The sequence below is a fragment of the Pinus tabuliformis genome, chromosome 3_2 (genome assembly GCF_031772625.1).
Source record: "Pinus tabuliformis cultivar Carrire ecotype Pingquan chromosome 3_2, CPIR1, whole genome shotgun sequence".
NCBI lineage: Eukaryota > Viridiplantae > Streptophyta > Pinopsida > Pinales > Pinaceae > Pinus > Pinus tabuliformis.
Window position 1 is genome coordinate 1212000237 of NC_142302.1, and position 26348 is coordinate 1212026584.

Below are 26348 nucleotides of genomic sequence, written 5' to 3' on the forward strand. Positions count from 1 at the left end.
CCGAATATGTTTGAAAGTAATGCTTTTGGAAGTCTTGAGCCATTCCTCTATTTGTTCCAATCTACTTAGAAGCCGCCAACTCAAGGCAATCTTTGCTGCTGAGGTACCTGAGTGAATCCTTGTGGCTGCTGCTATTAAGATTTGAGAATCCCCTTCTACCTCAAGAGGGAAGAATTTTTCCTTTTCTGCTATGCATAAACCTTTCCATAAACCTTCAAGTTCTGTAGCATTGTTGGTATCTTTGCCAATTAACCCATGATATATGTACAATGTTGAACCAACTTCGTTTCTAAAGACACCACCGTAGCCAGCCAGCCCAGGATTGCCCTTAGCGGCCCCATCGAAGTTCAATTTGTAAGTTTGGGAAGCTGGGGGAGAACAATTATGTGGAGAAGCAGTGTTGATAGGGGGACTAGTTTTGACTTGAGCTAAGAAAGTGAGGTCCAAATTCCAATCTCTCAGGATGAGGTGTTCCTGAGGAGAGTCTGGTAGGTCTGAATCTTGCCAGTGTCTTAGAGCAAGAGTTTCTTGCATATTTTGTTTGAGAAGGAGCCATAGGGTATCAAGTGGCTTGCTAAGATTGTTGAAGATTCTATTATTTCTCTCCTTCCATAAGATCCAATAGACAAAGCCCGGAATGAGGCTCCAAATGGAGTTGAGAAGAAGGCTTTGGAAAGGATGCCGAGGCCAGTTTCTGATAGTTTCTGTGATATTTCCCACACGTCTGCCTGTTCTTCTATTGCACTGAGAAATTCTCTCCTAAAACTGTGCTGTTAGTGGGCAGGTATCCAGGAGATGCAAGATGGTTTCTGAATTGAGATTGCAATTAGGACATCTAGAAGGTCCATTAAATCCATGCTTTTCTAGATTATCCCAAGTGAGGATTCGCTGCTTTCTCAAAAGCCATAGAATAGTGGAAACCTTGGGCTAGATACTAGGTTGCCAAATCTGATCCTTTGCTATTTGCATGGGTTGATAGAGGAGTTGGTATGCTTCCTTGGTAGTGAACATACCTTTTGGCGTGTGTCCCCATCGCAGTTTGTCCTTTTGATCAGAGTATTTAATTTTCCTAAGATTTAACTCCTGATCGATCTCTTCATATGTTTCCCCCTGCCAATTTGCCTGCCAGGTGCTGGCTGATCTCCAGAGTTGAAAATCTTGTGGGGAATGTCGCTGCCAAAACTGATGAACATGGATTTGGTTAGTTTGCTGCATCGAAGCTTTCCAGTTGGGTTTGTGGAAGAGAGAGGCTAGTTTGGGGAGTTGTTGCCAAGAGTCCTTCCAAAATCTAGCTGTAGTGCCCGAATGGATCTCCCAAAAACTATGTGCTTGAATAAAGGCACTATGTTGCTTGGCAACATTCCAGATCAATGAGCCAGGAGTTGTTGTGCTGATTCTGATGAGATCGTCCCATTGACTGCCTGGCGTGTATTTGGCTTGCCAGAGGCGTGCCCAAGGAGTGTGTGGTTTGGAAATCCAATTCCACCAGATACGAGCTCCCATTGTATTGTTGCTGTGAAGGGGATCCCTCAAGCCTAGCCCACCAGCTGATCTCTGTAGATAGACCTCAGTCCATTTGACAAGAGCCCATTTCCTGTTGAGTCCAGCGGACCCCCAAAGAAAGTTTCTTTGAAGATTTCAGATGTTCTTGAGAACCCATTTAGGAGCTGCCAATATAGAAAAAAGATAAAGGGTCATAGCTTGGAGAACATATTTGATTAGGACGAGCCTGCCAGCTATGTTGAGTGAGCGAAAGGTCCAAGAAGAGAGCCTGGTTTCTAGCTTATCTATGAGGGTTCTCCAGGAGGCGTGTTTAATAGCAAAGTCCAGCAATGGAGCTCCCAGATATTTAAGGAAGCGTGGCTATCGAAAGCCCAGAATCCTAGCAATGTTCCACTGAGTCAGCGTGGGAGTATGGAAGAAGAAGAGCTGGGACTTGGAGGTATTGATGGATGTTCCTGAGGCTTCTGAGAAGAGATTGAGCAAGGCTTTAAAGGCGGAGGCCTCTTGAGCTGACGGGTGACCAAAAAGCATAGTGTCGTCGACAAACTGTTGATGGGAGATGGGGGGAGAACATGAAGGGAAATGCCCTTTAGAGAATGGGAGGAGATGGCAGAATCTTCGGCCATGAGAACAAAGAGGAAAGGGGAAAGGGGGTCACCTTGTCGAATGCCACGGGAAGGACGAAAGGGAGCAGAAGCAGAGCCATTAAGCAGGATGGAGAAGCTAGGTGAGGAGATGAGGTTCATGATCCACCGAGTCCAAGTAGCACTGAAGCCAAATGCCAGTAACATCTTATGGATATAATTCCAGCTGAGTTTATCAAAAGCCTTGGAAAGATCTAGCTTAAGAATCATACCTGGCTTTTTTAATAGCTTGAGAGAGTGGATCACTTCATTTGAGAGAATGATGCCATCCATTATCTGGTGCCCTTTGACATATCCAGTCTGCTCTGGCGAAATGAGAAGAGGGAGAAGAGGTTTAAGCCTGTTCGCCAAGACTTTGGATATGAGCTTGTAAATGACGTTACAAAGTGCTATGGGCCTGTATTTGTCAGGCGTGTTGGGTTCATCCACTTTAGGAATTAGCACTATGAAGGTAGAATTTAGGGAAGGAAGGATCCAGTGCATCGATCTTGATTCCTCCACTATCTCCCAGACCTCTGTGTTAATTAGCTCCCAAAATGCATGAAAGAAGTTGGCTGTAAAGCCATCGGGTCTAGGCGCTTTTCCATCCTTAAGTTGAGCCATGGCATCCTCCACTTCCTGTTTGGAGATGGGCTCGAGCAACATTTTGTTGTGGTCCTCCGTAACAAGTTTAGGAATACGTTGCGTGAGTGATTGAATGGCTTGATCCCTGCATCCCGTCGGCTCCCGAAGAATATCCTGAAAGTACTCTTTGAATTCCTGTTCCACTTCTTCATGCACCTCTAATCTCTCCCCTTGTCGATTATTTATGAAGGCGATGTTATTGTGCATTCTCATTTGAATAGTAGATCTATGAAAAAAATTTGTATTTTTCTCCCCTTCCTTTAGCCAATTGATTCTGGATTTTTGTCGCCACAGAACTTCTTCTTGCTGCCTTCGTGCTTCGATCTTGGTTAAGAGGGTCTACTCCTGTTGCGCATATTCATCTGTTCTTCCCTCCAAGATAATTCTCTATTGTAGTGAGTTCATCTGCTGCTGCAGCTCTTTCTGATTTTCAAAGATGTTACCAAACTGAGTTCAATTCCATGATTTGAGAGCTTGTTTGAGATGTTTTAGTTTTTGTTGGAGCTGGAACATCTTGGCTCCTGCAGGGGGATTGAATGACTTCCAAGCCTCGTTAACTACTTCTTTGAATTTGGGATGAGAGAACCAAAAGGCCTCAAAGCGGAAAGGTCTATTGCACTTTGTGCTCGGATGCGACCACTGAAGCATTATGGGCCAATGGTCAGAGCCCACTTGAGGCATGATGGAAGCATGAAAGTCCCCACCCAGGTGCATGGCATTTTCCGATATAAGGAAGCAGTCCAGCCTGGAAGCTATATGCTGTGGTCCCCTTCTTTTATTGGTCTAGGTATACATACCATTGGAAGTCTGAAGGTCCACTAACTGATTACTGTTGATGAAGTCTTTGAAGCCGGTGCTGTCAGCTTCTAGCTTCGATCTACCTCCAGATTTTTCCTCCAAAGCCGTGATTATATTGAAGTCGCCATCACCAATCCAAAGGGGAAATCACCTATCTAAATTGAGAGCTGTGAGTGTGTCAAGTAGATCCATCTTTTGTTGTAAGTCTTGTGGAAAATATACATTAGAGAGATGGCCATGGATATTGCTCCCAATTAGTTGAAAGGTTGATTGAATGAAGAAGTGTGAGGCATGAAAGTCTTGAAGGGAGAGTACCTGCTGGTTCCACAAGACTGCCAACCCTCCAGAAGAACCAGAAGTGTCCACTGAGACTGAGTGGCATCCTGACCAAACCTTATTTAGAATCCTTTCCAATACAGTGTTATTTCCATTTGTCTCTTGAAGAAAGACAATTGAAGGCTTTTCTTGCTGGATCATATTTTTTAACATTCTATGTTTTGTGGGGCTGTTAAGCCCTCTCACATTCCATGAGATGAGCTTCATGAGGAACGGTGGGGGAGAGATTTGAAGAACCTGGTTAGCTTGGGGAATCTACCAGAATCCACCAACATTTCTCATGATAATTGTCCTTTATAGATCCGTCTTGTGCCCTTGTTTCTTCGTGTCTTTCAAGATTTTCTTTCCATCCCAAGGACTTCCAGCCTGAATGCCTAGACATTTATTGTGTTGTGCTCTTACTAGAACTACTTCAAGCCTTTCGATTTCCGTCGGGGGGGGGGGGGGTATTGTATTAAATTCTTTTTGTTTGCACGCTGTTTCCAGTTTGAGAATATCTAGTCCTTCTAGATCTACGCTCTCTGGTTCCTCATCCATGTGGATCGGGGTATTTTGATCTTCCTCATTTATCTGTTGGTGAATGCTGAGAGCTAGAGCTGCATCGATTTCCATAGTGGAAGATTTCTAGGTGGTCTCTGGATCTATTTTCTCAGAGGAGGTAGAGGTGGGAAAGCTGGTAAGAGTTGAGGCAGATTTCAGAATTGCAAATTGAAGGGGCTGGAGGGGTGTGGAAGGAGAGGGATCTACAAGAGGGATTTCAGGGTGATCCTCTGTAGTATTTTGAGAAGTCATAATTTCAAATCTGTTCTAGGTTTCAGGATTTTTGGAGGTACCGAGAGCTGCCGGATTTTTCTTGGCATGCCTTCTGTGACTAGGGACCTTTATAAAACCCTCAGTATCTTTACTTGTCTCATTAACTAGGGCTTTAGATTTAAGATTTAGTGGGTAGTCCCTAAAGAGATGGCCATGTTCATGGCATTTTCTACAACAAAAAGGTACATGCTCGTAGTCTATTGTTTGGATCCATTCATAGTCGTCATGAAATAGACTTACCGAGTCTATGAGTGCTTTAGTTAGATGCATGTGAACATAGATCCTGACATAGGAGGTGTATCTCCGAGTTTTGGTTTCCTCGGAAGCTTTGATGAATACCCCTAGGCTGTTGCCTATGTCCTTTAAGGTCTCCTTGTTCCAGTATTTCAGTGGCAGAGAATACATGCGTATCGATACTGGAGCCTAGCTAAAATCTTCCTTGTCTGGGTTGAACCTTTCTTTCCAGTCACGAAGGTATAGGCCTTAAGAGTTGAAAAAATATGGGCCTCCCTCGAAGATGCGAGTTTTGTCTTCCAAGTAGTTGAAAGTGGCGGTAAAGAAGCCTTTGGGGCCAAGATACAAAGTAACTTGTCCTTTAGGCTTCCATTTGGAAGCTATCCAACCATGCAAGGCCTTTTTAGTCGGCTATAATCCGAGGAACTTTCCTATGAGTGCATGATCCCTCATATATTGAATTTTGTAGTTGATTCTATGACTGGGGAGATCTACTTTGATTCTTTCTGCAGTCTTCGGAATGCATGTTGCAGAAGACGCCTTTGGCTGTGACGTTGAGGTCTTTCGGTCATTGCCTATATCATTTGCAGTCGCAGAACCTACAGAAGGGTCCCCAATAGCATCGGTGGCAGGTTCAGTGTCCTGGTTGGGCGAGGGAGGGCACCTGGATTGATCAAAGGGTCTGCGTGTTCTGTCTTGTCAGAAGAGAGACCGGTGGAAGAAGGGGGGGTTGAGCCCGCCCATCCAAAGGGTGAATACATGTTGGAGAACTCAGCAGGAGTGCTGAGTCAGGATCGCCAATCACGCAGAGTAGAAAAGTGAAACGGTTAACGCTCGAGCCCTAGCGCAAGTTGTAGACCGCCGTCATCGAACCACCAACACTAGGATAAGGTTGAAAGTCCTTTACATGAGAAACAAAGATCTATTTATAACTTTAGGAGTGACGTTTCATATCCTCACGAATCCTGACTTCCTAATTTCTACTGATCTTTGGAGTTCTACAAACTTTGAAGTTCCAAATGACTTTTGGAATTACATATGACATTTTGTATTACATGTCCTTTGACTTCCAAGAATCTTGAGTTCACATATGACTCTTGGACTTATACTTCCTTGTACTTTACAATAATTATAATAATATATTTTGTCTTCCATATCATCATATGATGAAACTTGATATGTCACTATCACGGATGACTAGGATTGATGGTGATTGATGGCATGGACTTAGTCTAGGAGACATGGCTGCCACTCTATATATTTTGTATCATCATTTTCCCATGGTTCTTCCACCCTCCAAAGGATCTTCAATCTTGGAGCCTTCATGGTACTTTGATCATTAAGTTTTAGATGTGTTCTTGGTTCTTCTCATGCTTCCTTTATTTATCATCTTTTCCTAATATTCTTTATGTGTGCATTCCATGAGGTCCCTTGAATACCTGTTTCTACAATCACCCATGATGCTTGATCATTAGTTTGAAAATCTCACAGTCTACCATGTTTTATGAATATTTTACTCTTCATTCATTTTTAGTGCACCTAAAATAGTCAAGGGAGATACAACGTGCAATGGTGCACTTTGAAAGGCTGAAGGACAAATTATTAGCAGCTTCAAGGCATTGAGATGCACTCATGCACACTAAAAATAATGACAATCAAGGCAGGGCACATGTCACAAGTCCAAAGGACTAATGGAAAATATTTGGGCTTCCCAAGTGTGTTATGCACTCAATGGAGAGAGGGAGGGTGCGAGGTGGGCTTCCAAAGGCTGAAGGCTAAAGCTTTGTTCCTTCGAGGTGTGCTCATGTGCTCAATAGGGCTCAAGGAGGGTGTAGGGAAAACTCCTTAAGGCTGAAGGCTGGGGATTTGTGCCTTCAACATGTGACATTGTACTCAATCAGTCTAGGAGAATGCATGGTGCATAGGGTAAGGCTTAAGGGATGAGCTTTGGGTCTTCAGCATGCACGATTGTGCTCAAGGAGGGTGTACTTGTTCAATTTAAAGGAGTGCACTCTAGGAGGACTTACTCATTCTTAGAGGGCGCATTTCGAAATAAAAAATAAGATTCATGCTTTCAGAGTGCACCCACCTCTAAGGGAGGGTGGAAGGAACATTTCTAAACAGCAAAGGGTCTCCCATCAAGGATTTAGAGTGAACACATGTGATTTTGGCATTAATGTGCTCACTTTTCAATTGAAATTCGTCTAAGTGTGGATGATTGCTCAAGGAATGGGAAAGATGAGTTCTGGACATAAAACCAAGTGCAAGATAGATAGACTCGTTGAGAAAACTTATAAAAACATAACCAACAATGAATAAACATCAAAAACCCACTTTAGGAACATTCCCCAAACATAAACAGTGAAGTGAATGCGATTGCGACCCAAAAGTGTCGTTTTACAACAAGAAAGGTGTTTTGGCCATGAAATGCATATTAGGATATTCAAATCAATGAAACGACACTTAAGAACACTTAAGAATGCTTAAAACATATGGATCGATGCAAAATGACACTTGACGACCAAGGTAACACTCGATACGACAATGAGGTAGGCTCAAAAATTGAAATGTAGGGACATTTTAGAGGGTATTGTAGGAACGGAAACCGAATGTTTAATATTCAAGCATGGTCAACCATGGTCAACCATCGTCCAATTTTACATTGTGACAAGGTTCTCTCAATATTAAAATCAATTATGGTCAACCATGGTTAACCATTGTCCATCATTATAATTTTACAAATATTATATGATGGTCCAATGTCAAATTGTGACAACCATGGTCCTCCATCGTCAATGATGGACAACCATGGTCCAACATCACATTGTGACAAATATTATTTTAATATGACAATTAATCATGGTCAACCATGGTCAAGTTTTGCACTATGACTTACATCACTATGAAAATCAACCATGCTTAACCATGGTTAATCATGGTGAACCATGGTGAACCATGGTCCATCGTCAGATTGTGACAAATATTTTCTCAATATAAAAATGAATCATGGTCAACCATGGTCTAATGTCACATTATGAAAACTATTGTGTCAATATGAAAATCAATAATGATCAATGATTGTAAATCGTGTTTATTTAAGGTTTATAATATTTTACGGTTGACCGTGGTCAACCATGGTCGATCATGGTAAACCATGGTCAACAATGGTTAACCATGGTCCAATGTTGCATTGTGAAAAAGAGTTTCTCAATATGAAAATAAATCATGGTCAACCATGGTCCAATGTCACATTGTGACAAATATTGTCTCAATATGAAAATCAACCATGTTGGTTTTAGGGTTTATAATATTTATCATAGAGTTTACATACCTTGGGTTTACAATATTAATCCATTGGGTTTTTGGGTTTTTACTATTAATCCCTTACATTTATTAGTGCCTTCGGTTTATAATATCAATCCCTTGGGTTTATTAATGTAAGGGTTCATATTCCTAGGTATAATATTATTGATAAGTTTATAATATTAATCCTAGGGTTTAATATAAATTCCTCAAATTTATTGTCCATTTTGTTTATAATATGAATTCCTTGGGTTTATAATATTATTCATAGCGTTTACATTCTTAGGGTTTAATATTAAGCCTATGATTTACAATATTAATCCCTTGGGTTTAATGATTTTAGGGTTTATATTCTTAGAATTTAATATTCAACCATCGTCAACCATGTTCCAATGTCCCATTTTGATAAATATTCTCTCAATATGAAAATAAATCATGGTCAACCATGGTCCAACATCGATTTGTGACAAATGTTTTCAATATGAAAACCAAGCATGGTCAACCATGGTCAACGTGGCCTAATGTCGCATTATGAAAACTGTTATCTTAATATGAAAACCAATCATGGTTAACCATGGTCAACTGTGGTCCAACATCACATTGTCACAAATATTCCATCACTATGAAAATGAACCATGCTTAACCATGGTTACTCATGGTCAACCATGGTCAATAATCATAGTCACATTGTGATGGAAATTGTCTCTTGGTCCAACATCATATTATGGAAACCATGGTCATACATGCTCAATCGTGGTCAACCATGCTCCAACATCACATTGTGACAAATATTATCTCAATATGAAAGTCAACCATGGTCCAATGTCGCATTGTGACAAAGGTTGTCTCAATATAAAAACCAATCATGGTCAACCATGGTCCAACGTCACATTGTGACAAAGAATGTGTCAGTATTAAAATCAACCATTGTTAACCATGGTCAACTGTGTTTATTTAAGGGTTTATAATATTGTAGGGTTGACCATAGTCAACCATGGTCTTTCATGGTAAACCATGGTCCAATGTCGCATTGTGACAAATCTTTTGTCAATATGAAAATAAATCATGGTCAATTATGGTCCAACGTTGCATTATGAAAAATATTATCTCAGTATGAAAATAAACCATGGTCACCCATTCTCAACCATGTTTGTTTAGGGTTTATAATATTTATCTTAGATTTCATATACCTTGGGTTTACAATATTAATCCTTACGTTTTTAGTATTAATCCCTTGTCTTTTTTTATGAAACCAGCTCATAAAAAGATAGAAAAGATAGATCAACGCCTTATAATTCAGCCTCTTCGAGGGGGCAACCTCGTTTACATTACACAAATGAATGATTCTTTGATGATTCAAAAGACAAAACCTCCTTTCTATATATAGGAGTCTAAGGAGTCACAATATAACCCAGCCGACCTAACAATAATAATATGAAGGCACAAAAATAACAATAGAGGGATTCTAAGGGGCACAGTAATAACAATATGGGGACAATAGGGGCACAACAATATTAATAAGGGATATAACTACAATAGTAATGGGGTAATTGTTGGGCCTTAGTTTTGGTCTTATTTTTGCTCTAAGAAATTTACTAATCCATCTATTTTCCATCCATTTTCCCTTCATTCATCCCATTTTGATGTATATTTGATATCCATTCAGGTATTTAATTTTAATTTTTCAATTTCTAAAGTTTTTATGAAAGTTTGGTTTTTAGTGCAAAATTGGCAGATTCAGAAATTCCCGTAATAGCTCTATGGTTGATATGGTTGTAGGACACTTGGGCATGAATTGAATGCATGGATGGACAGCTTGGGAACTAGGCCTAAGCCAGCTATGCTTAGTTTGAACAGAACAAGCTTTATTAGGCCCATTTGGTGCTAGTCAATCATGACTAGTCATTCAGAAATCCCATAGAAATAGGGCAGTTTTGAGATTCTATGGGATTGGTCATATTTCTTGGGATGGGAGTAATGAATTCGACTTAGATAGGTGGATGAGAGTAGATGGGTTTGTTTGAGTAAATATAGATCAGTTTGTTTCATGAGACTTTTTATTTAAGAGCCAAAACTTTGATGGCTTATGTATTGACTTATTATAATTTTATGTTGTGACACCTTTGGATTGAAGAGTTAATTTGAAGGCTTGTGTTATTATTATTTTTCTGTTAAATGCTATGGATGTGTGATTGAATTTGAGCTTCTGATATCACCTCTCAAGTGTGCAAGGCAGGGGTGGAGGGCCCCCATTCCAAGCTAAGTACACTTCCTTGTTAACTAGTTTTATTTCTTGTAATCTGGTTATTGTAGAACTGGTTTTTCAAAGATTTATTTCAGATTAATTTATGGTTCATGCATAGTGATTGATTTCATTAGTTCTTAGCTTATTCATCACTTTATTAAGTTGGAAAAACAAGTGTTCAAGTTGAGCATCCCTTCTACTAAAATGATGAATTAAAACTAGTTTCCTTTGTTTGCATGCAAGTAGTTTCTTATTGAGATTTTGATATTGAGATGAATGAATTATGATGAAATACCTTATGTGTCTCTTAAGTTAAGAGCTTCTTTCATTAATAATTTATCCATCTTAAGTTCTTGGTTTTAACCTCTGATTCGTTAAGTGGTAATTGAGGCAAAAGTGGACTTCTTGAGTCAATAACCATTTCAATGTTTTTCCTCTTTTGAACTAATTGAATTAGAGTTGTAGGATGTATTAATTTAAGCTTTTGAATAACTTATCTTTCAAGGTTTGATTACATCTGATCTTCACATATAGTGAACTTGCCTCAAAGCATAAACAACCCGGATTGATAAGAAATAATTGTGTTAATTTAGGTACACAAATTAGCTCAACATTTTGGCGTCGTTGCCGGGGACGCAAATATCGGCATAGTCAATAGAAATATAAATTTCATAACAAACAAAAACATTAGTTACATTCCTTTTTAGTTATGTTTCTTTATGCCTAGATATAGAGATCCTCAATGTAGATTTATTAAAAACCCCCCACAAACAGAGATAGGATCATCAAACATCCCAGTTACTGGTAATCCAATAATTGAGGAATTGGCAGAAAAACAAAGAACTAGACAAAGATTAACTTTGATTGAGAGGCAAACTTTGTTAGCTTGGGAAGCAACGCAAAAACAATCTTCAATTTCTAGAAAACAAAAAGAAATTATCATAGGAAAACAACCTGTCTTTCCATCCATAAATCCACCTATCTTTCAACAATCTGAATCTCCACTCAAAATTAAAACAAATCAAGCAATGGCAGAAGAGGGACATGGATCTGTTATTTACACTCTTGAACAACGAGCTGAATATGAAAGACAACAAAGAGAATGGAGAAGAAAGAGAGAGGAGGAGGCAAAACAAGAAAATGATAGAAAGATAGAAAAAGATCGGAAAAGACAAGAAGATGGTAATGATCAAGAGGCTACCTTTGGCTTTCCAATAGTAGACACAAGTGCAATATTAGGAGAATAAGTGAAAATGAAAAATATTCCACCTTCTGTATTGCCAAATTTTTATGGAATGTCCACGGAAGATCCTGATGCATTTATGTTTGAATTTGATATTTTATGTAGAACATATGGATACACTGATGACATTCATAAACTTCGTCTTTTCCCTGCAACATTAAAAGCAGCAGCTTTAAAATGGTTTATGGGTTTAGGAGAACAAACAATAGCTTCTTGGGATGATATGAGATTAGTCTTCCTTAAAAAATATCAAGCTTATTGTAGATCTAGAGATTCAAAGGAAGATGTTTTCAGAATGACACAACAAGAAGATGAAAGTTTAGAAGAATATTTGGAAAGATTTGCATATAATCTACAAAAATCTAAACAACACTCTCTGAATCAAGAAACCATTCGAACAATCTTTCTCAAGGATGTAAGGGATGAATACCTTGACATTTTGAATGTGATGGGTAAAGGAGACATTTCAAACCTACCATTCAAAGAAATTGTTGAGTTATGTCAAAAATATTCTAGAGGAAGATCAAAAACAGGAAAAAGAGAAGCAAGTTCAAAAGCAGCAAAGTCAGCTGCAGGAGGGATAACAAGAGCTGAAATAGGAAGCTTATTGGAAAACTTCAAAACAGACCTCTTGAGTACATTAGGGACACAAGTAGATGTGCTAAAGGCAAACAAGAAGAAAGAAGAACAAGAACAAGCTCTAGCAATCTTTTGTTCCAATTGTAGAAAGAAACATCCATTGAGAGAATGTCCTTTGGATAGTATTCAAGTTTGTGGTCTTTGTACAGAAAATCATTCCACAGAAAATTGTCTAAGATTGAAAGAATTACAAATGAACTCAATGGAAGAAGTGCGAGGAATAGAAGGTTTTTATTATGTAGCACCACGAAGACCATGGCAACGTAGGATGCCTCAACAAAATCAACGACAAAATTACCTCTATCCACCTCAAAATCCTTGGACCCCTCCAATGCCATGGCAAGCTTGGCCTCCACAACAATATTCACAACAACCTGCACAAGGTTGGAGAGGATATGGTTATGGAAACCAGCCACCTCAGCAGTATCAACAACAATACCAGCAACAATACCAATAGCCATTTGCATATCCACAATATTAACAATCCATACCATTTCAACAACAACATTCTGCATATCCACAATCCATGCCATTTCCATAGCAGAATCCACCACCGTTGTTGACCCAACCACAACAGTTACAGCTACCCACAAATCAACCCAGACCAACTCAATTACCAGCCCAACCAATGGCAAATCCGAATAATAAGGTGGACAAATCTGCATACACTGTAGAGGAAGCAACATGTTTTCCCACATATTCGATTCTTCCTCTTAATGATGTCCATCTAAGGTCTGGAAAAGTGCTTAAAAATGATTCTCCTCCAATCATAGAAGAACCAACTGAACAAGGAGAATCACCTGAAACATCACAAACTGAGATGCAAATTCAGAAAGGAAAAAACATTACAACACAAACACCACCTTATCCTGAAAGATTAGTGGAACAACAAAAAGAAATAACCCTTCCTGAATTTGATATTTTAGATGAGTTAAAAAATGCGTATGTAAAAATTCCTTTGTTGAAGGCAATTAAAGAAATACCAATATATGCTAAAACAATAAAGGAATTGAAGAAATTAGGGAAAAAGAAGAAGGATCCTACTACGATCCAAGTCATTGGTAAACTAGCAAGCCTCATGTCTACACAAACCATATTGGAGAAATATATTGATCCTGGTATCCCTATGGTTACTATATCAATAAATAATTTCTCAGTACCAAACACATTAATAGACTTGGGAGCAGCTATAAATGTAATGACAATGGAGACAATGAAAAATATGCATTTAAACAACATTAAATCAACTTCTACTATTTTAGAACTAGCAGACAAATCTAAAGTTGTTCCTGAAGGAATACTAGAAGATATCATAGTCTCTTTGGATTCATGGGAGTATCCTGTTGACTTCCTTATCTTGCAACCAAAAATAAATTTTGGAGGACATCCTCTAATCTTAGGAAGACCATGGTTAGCTACTGTTGATGCCTTCATAGGATGCAGATCAGGAAGCATGATTATTTCACATGGAGATGAAAGTAAACACATTGCTCTTTATTCACCTGCACAATCAACTTCTTTAGAATCAATGCTTGAAACTCAAGAAAAACAACAAACTAAATCAGTTTTAAGTATAAATCAATTCTTTGATTTTAAAGAAGAAGAAGAGAATGAAGACTTAATGGATCTTTTCATTTCAGAACCAAGTATTTCAGAGCAGCTTAGAGAAGTCCAATATGAAGCTGCAAGTAACCTTTTGAATCAATGCTTTCAGGAAACTTGTACTATTCAAACTTTGCGGAATTCTTTTATAGACATCTTTCCTGTAAACATAATCTCCAATCCAACAATAAAAACAATTGAGGTATATCCTGGAAAACATTTAAACATTGGAAACTGGTTGCAATCAGCACAAGAGCAAGAGGTAATTGCATTATTACAGAAATATTCAAAAGCTTTTGTCTGGGATTATACTGACATGCAAGGAGTCCATCCTAGCACATGTATCCACCACATCTATACAGATGATCAACTCAAACCTGTAAGGCAACCTCAAAGACGAACGAATCCCATGATGAAAGAAATAGTGAAAGAGGAACTGCAAAAATTGTTAAATGTTGGATTCATCTATCCTATTTCACATAGTCAATGGGTTTCTCCACTGGTTATTGTACCAAAGAAAAATGGAAAGTGGAGGGTATGTGTGGACTATCGGGAACTAAACAAAGCTACACTAAAAGATCATTTTCCTCTACCATTCATTGATCAAGTGTTAGACTCATTAGCTGGAAAGAAATCTTTCTCCTTCTTGGATGGGTTTAGCAGATACAACCAGATAAGAATAGCAACAGAAGACCAAGACAAGACAACATTCACTTGCCCATGGGGAACCTATGCATATAATGTTTTTCCATTTGGTTTATGCAATGCACAGTCTGCAACTTTTCAACGAGCAGTGCTTGCAATATTTTCTGATCTAATTCATGAATGTGTAGAGGTTTATATGGATGACTTCACAGTTTATGGAAACACATATAATGATTGCCTAAATAACCTTGAGAAAGTCTTGAAATGATGCATTGAAACAAATTTGTCATTGAGCAATGAGAAATGCTATATGATGTTGACAGAAGGAATAGTTCTGGGACACCATATTTCTGCTTCGGGAATTAAGGTGGATCCAGCAAAAATCCAAGTCCTTGTTAACTTAATGCCTCCTACAACACAAAAAGAGGTAAGAAGTTTCTTAGGCTATGTAGGCTATTATAGACGATTCATTGAAAACTTCAGTAAAATAGCCCAACCTCTGTTCAAACTATTAGCAAAAGATATTGAGTTTCACTGGACAAATGACTGTCAAAATGCATTTCAAATTCTGAAAGAAAAATTATCAGTTGCACCCATTCTCCGTGGGTCAAACTGGTCTTTGCCATTTCATATATCAACTGATGCATCTGATACCGCGATAGGTGCCTCTTTTGGGCAGAAAGAGAACTTGTTCAATTATGCAATATACTTTATAAGCAAGAATCTAACACCTATAGAATTGAACTACACAGTCACAGAGAAAGAAATGTTAGCCGTTATACATGCAGTAAACAAATTCAAACACTATATAACAGGATATCAAGTTTTCATTCATACAGATCATTCAGCAATCAAATACTTGATGAATAAACCCATCACCAATGGAAGAATAACAAGATGGTTACTATTATTGCAAGAATTTAATATCACAATACAAGATCAGCCAGGCAAGGAAAATCAAGTGGCTGACTTTCTGTCCTGCATACATTCACCCAACGATCCAAATCTGGTTGTAGATAACTTTCCAGACGAACACCTATTTGCCATAACAGTAAAAACACCATGGTTTGCAGACATTGCAAACTATTTATCTTCTGGAAAGTTTCCAACTCAATTCTCTAAAAAGCAAAAACGAAAAATTGTTAGAGAAAGTTCAAGGTATAGTTGGGTAAATGGTGATTTATTTTATACTAGTTCAGATCTGATGATTAGAAAATGTGTGCGAGAAGATGAAATATTAGACATTCTGAGAGCAAGTCATGATGAACCATGTGGTGGTCTTTTTGCAGACAAACGAACAGCATATAAGGTGCTGCAATTGGGCTATTACTGGCCATCCATCTTCAGAGACTCTAAGGCATATGTCAAGCAATGTGACAGTTGCCAAAGAACAGGGAGACCAATCACATCAAATGAGATGCCGCTCAAGCCACAGATCCTCATAGAACCATTTGAGCAATGGGAACTTGACTTTGTTGGACCTATTAATCCACCATGAAATGGAAAAAGGTACATCCTAGTATGTACAGATTATGTAACCAAATGGGCAGAGGCTAAAGCAGTGAACAGAGCAACAGAAGATACAGTGGTCACCTTTCTCTTTGAAGAAATCTTTGTTAGATACAGAGTACCTAGACAAATTGTAACAGATCAAGGGGCAAAGTTTACATCAAATATGGTACGATATCTAACAGAGAAATACAAGATCAAACACAGGAAATCTACACCATATCATCCTCAAGCAAATGGGCAGGTTGAATCAACAAATAAAGTCCTAGAAAATATCATGACTAAAACAGTACAGCTGAACAAAAGAGATTGGTCTGAAAAATTAAAAGATGCACTATGGGCCTACAGAATCACATGGAAGAATACAACTGGTTTTAGTCCATACCAGTTAGTATATGGAAAAGAGGCCTTATTGCCTATAGAGTTTCAGATACAAACATACAGACTAGCAGCTGAACTAGGACTAGACCTGACTGAAGCACAGCAGCAGCGGATCATGGAACTGAATCAATTAGATGAGCATCGTCAACAAGCCATAGAACATACTACATTGGTGCAACAACAAAGAATGAAGTGGCATGATAGATATATCAAAACAAAGACATTTCACAAGGGAGACTGGGCATTACTTTTTGACTCCAAATTCAAAGACTTCAAAGCAAAGTTCACAACACATTGGCTAGGCCCATATGAAATTGACGAAATCTTTGACAATGGAGCAGTAAAGATCAGGACAATCGACCAGAACTCCACCTCATTTATAGTGAATGGACATAGGCTCAAAGTTTATAATAGGCCTATCAGTAAAGAAGCATTTATGAAACAACTGATAGAAGAAACAGAACTGGAAATCATGGCACACCAGGCTCAGCCATCTTCGAGTCTTGTAGTTGAATATATATATATATATATATATATATATATATATATATATATATATATATAATAATAAAAAAAAAAACATATAAAAAATAAATAATTTGTTTGCTCGTGAAAACCAGGAAACTGGCACTAAGCAAACACGAATTCATAGGGGAAAACGAGGGCAACTTGGACTCTATGAATTCCTTATTCTTGTTCTACTGTTCTCACATATTTTCAATGCAGGAACTCTCCACAGACAACTGACTTGAGGACAAGTCACATCCTAAACAAGGGGGAGAATTGCATAGATCTTTAGCTGGAAAGCTGAAGTATAGAAGGAACTTGTATTGTCAACAGAGGGACCTGAAATAAGAAATCATTGCAGAGGGACCTGAAAGACCTGCCAATGTCAAAACAACATGTACATATTCCATAAGCATTGTAGAGGGACCTAAACAACAATTCAAGAATCAGAGCATGAAGAACAAGGAGTAGCCAATAAAGTTTACGTTTCAATCCATCTACAACATTTGATCAATTGATTTCATCGCACTTGTACAGACATCATCCAGGGGAGTATATGCATAGTCATTTTGTGCTTGAAAATTCAAATGTTTCTTAGAAATTTTTAGTCTTTGTTAAGTTGAAACTAGTACTTGAGGATATTCATTATCATTTTATATCCTATATTCCCTATACATACCCTATAACCCTTATACATCATATTCCATTTCATCTCCATACATATTCCCTATTTATTTCATGATCATTAACCCCTAAGTATTTTTCTTTAGAAGCATAAAAAGACCAAACTGGGACAACTTTTCAACCTGCACATACAACTCAAGAATTAGTAATGGTGATAATTTTAAATATGACCCAAGATGGTCATTTTAAAATTATAAAGATGTGCATATAATCAAAACAAAAAAAATCATGCGCTATATGAAAATCAAAGCAAATATATGCCATATGAAAATATATGCCATAGTCCAAATGGTTTGCATGCGCTATAGTCATACATATATCATAACCCAAAGCGCATGTATATGATATAAATCAAAGCATATATATATATGGTATAAACTAAAGGCATGTAAGGAAGGGCGCATATAATATAAGGTATGGTGTATAAAGGGAAGGCCACGTGCAAACCATATGGCACGACTGCGTATATAAGTTAGGAGTATTGCATATGTGGCAGCGGGGTATTGTTTAAATGATAACTGCACATCAAACTCATTGCAATACGAACGCATTGTTGAACATCATTGCATATGAGAACGCATGAGGAGCACGGGTATGAATACACGACGGTGGCAATCATATTGTATGCAGCCACAGGTTAAGCACTGAATGACACAACATCAACAAAATGACAAATCCCGGCCAGCACACAGGTACGGGGTAAACACCGTGGCATGGCGACTGTTTGTCATTGGACTGTGCACTGTACAAGAGTTATGCGCATGACTTTCAAACTAAAACTATGATTCGGCCATCCTCATGACACAGTCGGGCGACTGGTCAAACAGGACACCCATACCAACCACACACTGTAACACCAATAAACAAGAGTGCACAGTACACCCATGAAACGGTCATGAATTGACCGACGGTTCTTGCAATGTTTAACCTCATTCTTCATTGCCGAATAGCTCAGAGCGATGGTGTTTGGAGCTGCAAACTAGTGAAAAGGAGATTGAAGCGGGTTTGAGAGGATTTAAGAAGGAAAATTATCTTGGCTTTAACGACAAGTGATCACTGATTTTCAGGATTCATTCAAGTAATGGAATAGTTTGTTTAAGCTCGGCAACTGTGGAGTATAGTTGTAAACTGTCTGTTATTAATGGTTAAATTATTCTGCCCTTGCCACCAGTCAGTTGAACGAATGAACAGGGATTTGGAGTGTTGTTTAACATTCCTCAGTGCTCGTTGACAACCAGGTAACACCGAAACCACGCATTAACCCCAGTAATAAGTCGGTTGATAGCAGTTAATAGATATGGTGATAAGATTCACTGCATAAATTATGGCATAAAACACTAGTGAATCACACAGAATTTAAATGCAAACGTATTGCATGGATAACACGTTAGGGTATGGAATCGCATGTGAAGTTTTAACGGCGTGCAGTGTTGTAAGTCACAACAAAGTCTATAAACAGAGGAGGCACCGAAATGTGATTTTTGTGGCGTGTTTGTGTTGATTGGCACTGTTTGTTGAATGGCACTATTTGTTGCATGGCACTGTTGGTTGAATGCGCACTGTTGTTTGACTACGCATTGTTTTGATTGCACATTAATATACATCCTTTGTTTTATTGCACGTTGTCCTCATTTATATAACCGATATATCATATGCCTGTGCATGGAAATGGCCGAATGGTAAACAAACACAATGGATGTGTCTATGTTATAAACCCTTTTGCTGCTATGCGTCTTTGTTTTGACAAAAACAATGGATTGAAGTTGATGTGGGTTGAACGAGCCATGTCATGTTTAAAAGAAGAGCTGTGCGATTTAGTTGCTTTGTAATGTGTTTAAGACCGAGCACTGATTGCCAAAGGGAGTAGGGCCGAGCCATTTAAAATTCATTTTAAATGCGCTATCTTTTAAAATTTGTTTTGAGGCCGAGAGCATTTTGGCAATTTTCAAATTTTTATGATGAGGCCGAGAGCCATGTGAATGCGCTGCTAGTCAAAACACTGCTTGTTTTTAATGATTGTATATACACAGTGAAAATATGGCTTGATTTTGGTGACAGTATACACAGTGTAGGGTGATGAGCATACATGGAACAGTATGAAAAATTGTTTTCATATGTATTTTGTTTACAAGAACAGAGATTAGCATATTGACAGGGATATACAGGTGTTTGATTGCTTGAACAGGGAGTTAAAACAGTGCTGCTGCAGAGAAAGAGTAAACAGAGGCTAAAGAAATCAGAGTTAAATTGTTGTGAGGAGGAAGGTAAGCTTCTTTGCTTTCAAAATTTCATTTTGAAAAAGAACAATAGTTATAAATTTTTATTGTCAAGATGAAATTAGTAACAACAAAAGCATACATTCACTGGTTTTCAGAAACAAAGTCAGCGAGAGTAGAGCCAAAATTTCAGATAGAGAGCTGGGGGAAGGAAACTATAGAAAAACTTTACCAAGCGGGGATGATAGGATTTTTACAAAAATTGATAGCCACTCTGAAGAGATAACAAGGGACTTTATAAATAATTTCAGTCAGGACCAGACACGGGTAGGAGATGTTATTATTCCTGTAACTTAGGAATATCTTTCCCAAGCTTTAGATCTACCCATGATAGGTGAAAAATATTCACTTCAAGGAGAAAGCATGGGCTTTCTTTCTTGAGATGAACCAGAAAGGGACTTTTGATAGAACAAAGCGGATACCAAGGGAATGGTTCAATGAACAATGGGGTGAGTTGGTTTTGGTCATCCGGAAGTTTTTGACTTGTGATAGAGGATATAGTGTTGCCCACTTGTATCATGTCAGGCTTCTACAGCATATTAAGGGAGAGGATAGGATTAACTTGCCATATTTCCTATATAGGAGCCTCTTGAGAATGATTGAAACAGTGAAACATGAACACAGGCCTAAAGCAGGATAGATTTACCACCAAGGATTGATCAAAATCCTAGTTGAGTATTAGGTGAGGTCACAAGGCATAGTATAGAGAGAGTTCATGTCTAAAAATCAGTTCATTGAACAGATTAATGAAGTACAGGATAAAATAGAGCAGGAAAACAGAGGATTGATGAAATCACCCTTGTATCCCAGAACAAGAGCTAAACAACAAAATAACATGGCCATGCAGGAAAATGAAACATCTGTTATGTCTATTCCTAGAAGATTTAGGAATAAAAGTCCCATTGACTTAGACAAGGAAGTAGAAACATATTCTCCAAGACAACAAGAAGAAAATGACATTGCACAAGAAGTATTTGAGAGGGATTCTTAATATGATGATGCAGCAGCAGCATCATTAATGAAAACAACACAAGATTTTGAAAAAGAAATCAATTTGGGAAGAATCAGAGACTTAACTAACCAATTGGAAATTAGCAAAATCCTGGAAAAACAATTAAAAGAGGAAAACAAGGAAAATAAGAAAGATAATGCTAAGTTGGTCAAGGAAAATGAAAATTTAAATGAAGAGTTAGGGAGACTGAAATGGAAAAATGATCTACTTTCTAAGCAAGCATTTAAATGGCTAAAGGAAAAGAATATGTGGCAGGCAAAGTATGAAAAATAGAAGGTAAAAGCAGTTTTGTTCAGGGAAAGACATGACACAGGTTTGGATTGTTTGGTTAGGGTAGCACAACAGGAAGCATCTACAGGTACAACATCTACTACAAAGAGAAGAATATCAAAGAGGAGTAAGCAAGCATGGGGACATGCTTGATGATAAGCAAGGGAGAGATGTTGGGCCTTAGTTTTGGTCTTATTTTTGCTCTAAGAAACTTACTAATCCATCTATTTGCCATCCATTTTCCCTTCATTCATCCCATTTTGATGTATATTTGATATCCATTCAGGTATTTAATTTTATTTTTCAATTTCTAAAGTTTTTATGAAAGTTTGGTTTTTAGTGCAAAATTGGCAGATTCAGAAATTCCCGTAATAGCTCTATGGTTGATATGGTTGCAGGACACTTGGGCACGAATTGAATGCATGGATGGATAGCTTGGGAACTAGGACTAAGCCAGCTATGCTTAGTTCGAACAGAACAAGATTTATTAGGCCCATTTGGTGCTAGTCAATCATGACTAATCATTCAGAAATCCCATAGAAATAGGGCAGTTTTGAGATTCTATGGGATTGGTCATATTTCTTGGGATGGGAGTAATGAATTCGACTTAGATAGGTGGATGAGAGTAGATGGGTTTTTTTGAGTGAATATATATCAGTTTGTTTCATGAGACTTCTTATTTAAGAGCCAAAACTTTGATGGCTTATGTATTGACTTATTATACTTTTATCCTGTGACACCTTTGGATTGAAGAGTTAATTTGAAGACTTGTGTTATTATTAATTTGCTGTTCAATGCTATGGATTTGTGACTGAATTTGAGCTTCTGATATCACCTCTCAAGTGTGCAAGGCAAGGGTGGAGGGCCCCCATTCCAAGCTAAGTACACTTCCTTGTTAACTAGTTTTATTTCTTGTAATCTGGTTATTGTAGAACTGCTTTTTCAAAGCTTTATTTCAGATTAATTTATGGTTCATGGATGGTGATTGATTTCATTAGTTCTTAGCTTATTCATCACTTTATTAAGTTGGAAAAGAAAGTGTTCAAGTTGAGCATCCCTTCTACTAAAATGATGAATTAAAACTAGTTTCCTTTGTTTGCATGCAAGTAGTTTCTTATTGAGATTTTGATATTGAGATGAATGAATTATGATGAAATACCTTATGTGTCTCTTAAGTTAAGAGCTTCTTTCATTAATAATTTATCCATCTTAAGTTCTTGGTTTTAACCTCTTATTCATTAAGTGGTAATTGAGGCAAAAGTGGACTTCTTGAGTCAAGAACCATTTCAATGTTTTTCCTCTTTTGAACTAATTGAAATAGAGTTGTAGGATGTATTACTTTAAGCTTTTGAATAACTTATCTTTCAAGGTTTGATTACATCTAATCTTCACATATAGTGAACTTGCCTCAAAGCATAAACAATCCGGATTGATAAGAAATAATTGTGTTAATTTAGGTACACAAGTTAGCTCAACAGTAATCACTAGTATTATAAGGACCTAACATGCCCTTCTCCTTCAAAAAAGTGTTTTCCTCAACACTTGAGTAGTTTTGGATGCTTTTGTATAAAATTCTCATCCTCCCATGTGGAATCTTCAATGGATATGTTCTTCCACTTGATGAGATACTCTGAAATTGATCGATTTCGTAGCTGTCGAGTTCTTGTTTCTGTGACTGCTTCCGGTTCCAATATAATTTTTCCTTCCTCGTCAAGTTCTAGAAATATTGTTTGAGCTAGGGACTTGTCGCCTATAACCTTCTTTAAACATGAAATATGGAAAACTGGGTGCACTCGAGACGTTGGACGAAGCTCCAATTTGTATGCCATAGTACCAATCTTTTGCAACACCTTGTACAGACTGTAATACTTTGGTGATAATTTATTATCCTTATTAGCTTGCTTGAGGGACATTTGTTTATATGGTTGTAGCCATAGGAATACCTAGTCACCTACATCAAAACTTCTTTCTCTACGATGATGATATGCCTGTTGTTTCATTCTATTCTGCGCCAACACGAGGTTATCCTTTAAGAGTTCGAGGACTTGTTGTTGATGCTCGATGTGATGTTCCACTGCTTGAACCTTAGAATTTTCTCTAAATATGATGTGATGGATGATGGCTGATATCCATAAAGTGCCATAAATGGGGTCATATTTGTTGTTGTATGGAAGGAAGTGTTATACCACCATTCATTCAGCCAAAGGCAACCATTTGCCCCATTGTGTTTATTTATCAGATACAAAGCAACGAAGATATCCTTCTAAACATTTGTTTACTATCTCAGTTTGACTATCGGATTGAGGACGATAAGATGAACTATGAGCTAACTAAGTACCGAGACAAGAAAATAATTATGTCCAAAAATTTCCAGTGAAAATTGGATCTCTGTCACTTACAATAATTTTTGGGTTTCCATGTAGCTTTTGAATTGTTTCGATAAATGCAGTAGAAACTGTACTGGCTTTAAATGGATGTGATAATGCACAAAAGTGTGCATACTTGGTAAGTCTGTCAACTACCACCATGATGACACTCTTTCCCTCAGACTTGGCTAAACTTATGATAAAATCCATTGAAACACCCTCCCAACGTTCGCTTAGAATGGATAAAGGTTGTAATAGACTCGGGGTCTTAATTTTTTCAACTTTATTTTGTTGGCAAACCAAACATTCTGCCACAAAATTTTGAATATCCGATTTAAAGCCATCCCAAAAAAATTCCTTCTTAACCCTGTGATATGTTTTTAAAATTCCTAAGTGCCCTCCTAAGGGAGAAGTGTGCAATTCCATAAGAATCTTTTTTTTGAGTTGAGAATTCTTACAGAGGTATAAGAGATATTTTTACCATAACGAATCATTTTGCCAGCTAAATGTAACAGATGTACTGGAATCTTGTTGTAACTTTTGAATAAGTGCCCACACTTCTTCATAATTCTTCCATTCCTCTGTTGCTTTGTTTATCCAATCTAGTTGGATAATAGAAATGGCACACAACAATGATTCCACATCCTCTTCCTTTCTTCAGAGTGCATCTGCCACCACATTTTGCTTCCCTTTTTTGTAGATGATTTCAAAGTCATACCCAACATCTTTGTGACCAACTTTTGTTGTTGTTTAGAGGATAAACTTTGTTCTAAAAAGTATTTAAGGCTATCATGATCTGTTTTTACCTTGAAGTGTCTTCGCATTAGGTAGGGTCGCCATTTCTTAAGTGCATGTAGTATTGCCAACATTTCCTTCTCATAAGTGGCTTTGTGTAAAAACTTTCCCTTGATTGGACGACTTTCAAAAGCAATGGGTCTTTCATCTTGCATTAAAACATCACCAATTCCATTTCCTGAAGCATGACATTCCACAATGAAGGTTTTTGTGAAGTCCGGTGTAGCTAAGACTGGTGCTTAGCACATTTCCTCTTTAAGATGTTCGAAGCCCTTTGTTGCTTCTGGAGTCCATGAAAATGCATCTTTCTTCAATAATGTTGTTAGAGGTGCTGCTATTCTCCCATAATTTTTAACAAACTTGCGATAATACCTTGTCAACCCGAGAACTCCTCACAGATGCTTTATGGATGTGGGGATTTTCCATTCCTTAATGGCTTTAATGTTTCTAGGGTCTACCTTAACTCCTTTATGAGATATAATATGACCCAGATATTCCACCTCTTGTACTCCAGAGAAACATGTGGACCTTTTTGCATATAATTTTTTCTCCTCAAATTGTTGTAGCACCCTGTCAACATGTTCAACATGATCCTTCCAAGACTTGCTGTAGATTAGTATATCATCAAAAAATACTAACACAAATTTTCTAATGGTTTGAAAATGGAATTCATAAAACCTTGAAATGTAGAAGTTGACTGGTAAGGCCAAAAGGCATGACCAAAAATTCATAATGACCCTCATGAGTTCTAAATGCTATTTTTGTAATGTCTTTAGTCTTCGTTTTGATTTGATGATATCCTGAACGAAGATCCAACTTGGTGAAGTAAATTGATGCATGCAATTCATCCTATAATTCATCAATGACAGGAATGGGAAACTTATGTTTAATAGTGAGCTTGTTGAGCTCCCTCTAATTCGGACACATGCACCATGATCCATCCTTCTTGTGCACCAATACTACTGGAGTAGAGAAAGAACTTTGACTAGGTTGAATTATACTAGCCTCTAGCATTTCTGCAACCATACGTTCAATTTCACTCTTTTGGGCATAGGGATATCTATATGGCCTGATGATTGGAGGAACACTTCCTGGAATAAGATGAATAGCATGATCATGATCAGGAATAAGTGGGAGACCTTTGGGAGTCTCAAATACCTTGAAATGATTGTCCAAGACTTTTTGGAGATGTGGAGAAATAGATGATTTCGATGTGGAAACATCTAGTGAACATAATTGTGCAATTACACCTCTTTGTTCCTTTTTTAGAAGTTTTGTCATACCGTTAGAGCTGATTATCTTTCCCAGTTTCCTTGCAATACCCCTTAATTCAACTTCCTTTCCTTCCGAAGAAAATTTCATGAAAATTTCTTGAAAATTAAAAGCTATTGCACCCAAGGATTGTATCCATTAGATTCATAGTACAACATCAGCACCACCCATTGGAATGGAAAGCATTGGGATAGTCAATACATATGCTCCCATGGATAGCTTGATATTATGGCACTTTCCAGAGCGATTTATTGTTCCTCCATTTGAAACCATCACTTGACACTCTGGTGCTGGATATAGGAAGCAATTCAATTCTTTTGCTACCTTACAATGAATAAAATTGTGGGTACTTCCTGAATCAATCAACACTATTACCTTTTTCTTCTTGATTTGTCCTTCTATCTTGATGGTTTGACGAGTGGTAATTCCTACCAATGCATTACAAGATATGTTGGATTCATTTCTTCTTTATCTAGCTTTTTTCCTGGATTATATCCTCTTATTTTGACCTTTCTTACTGCTTTTCTTCTTCCTCTTCACAATCTATGTAGAATAATTTCTTCTTAGCACACTTATGACCTTTAGTGTATTTGCTATCACAACTGTAACAAAGACCTTTTGGTCTTTTTTTTTCTTCCAATTTTTGT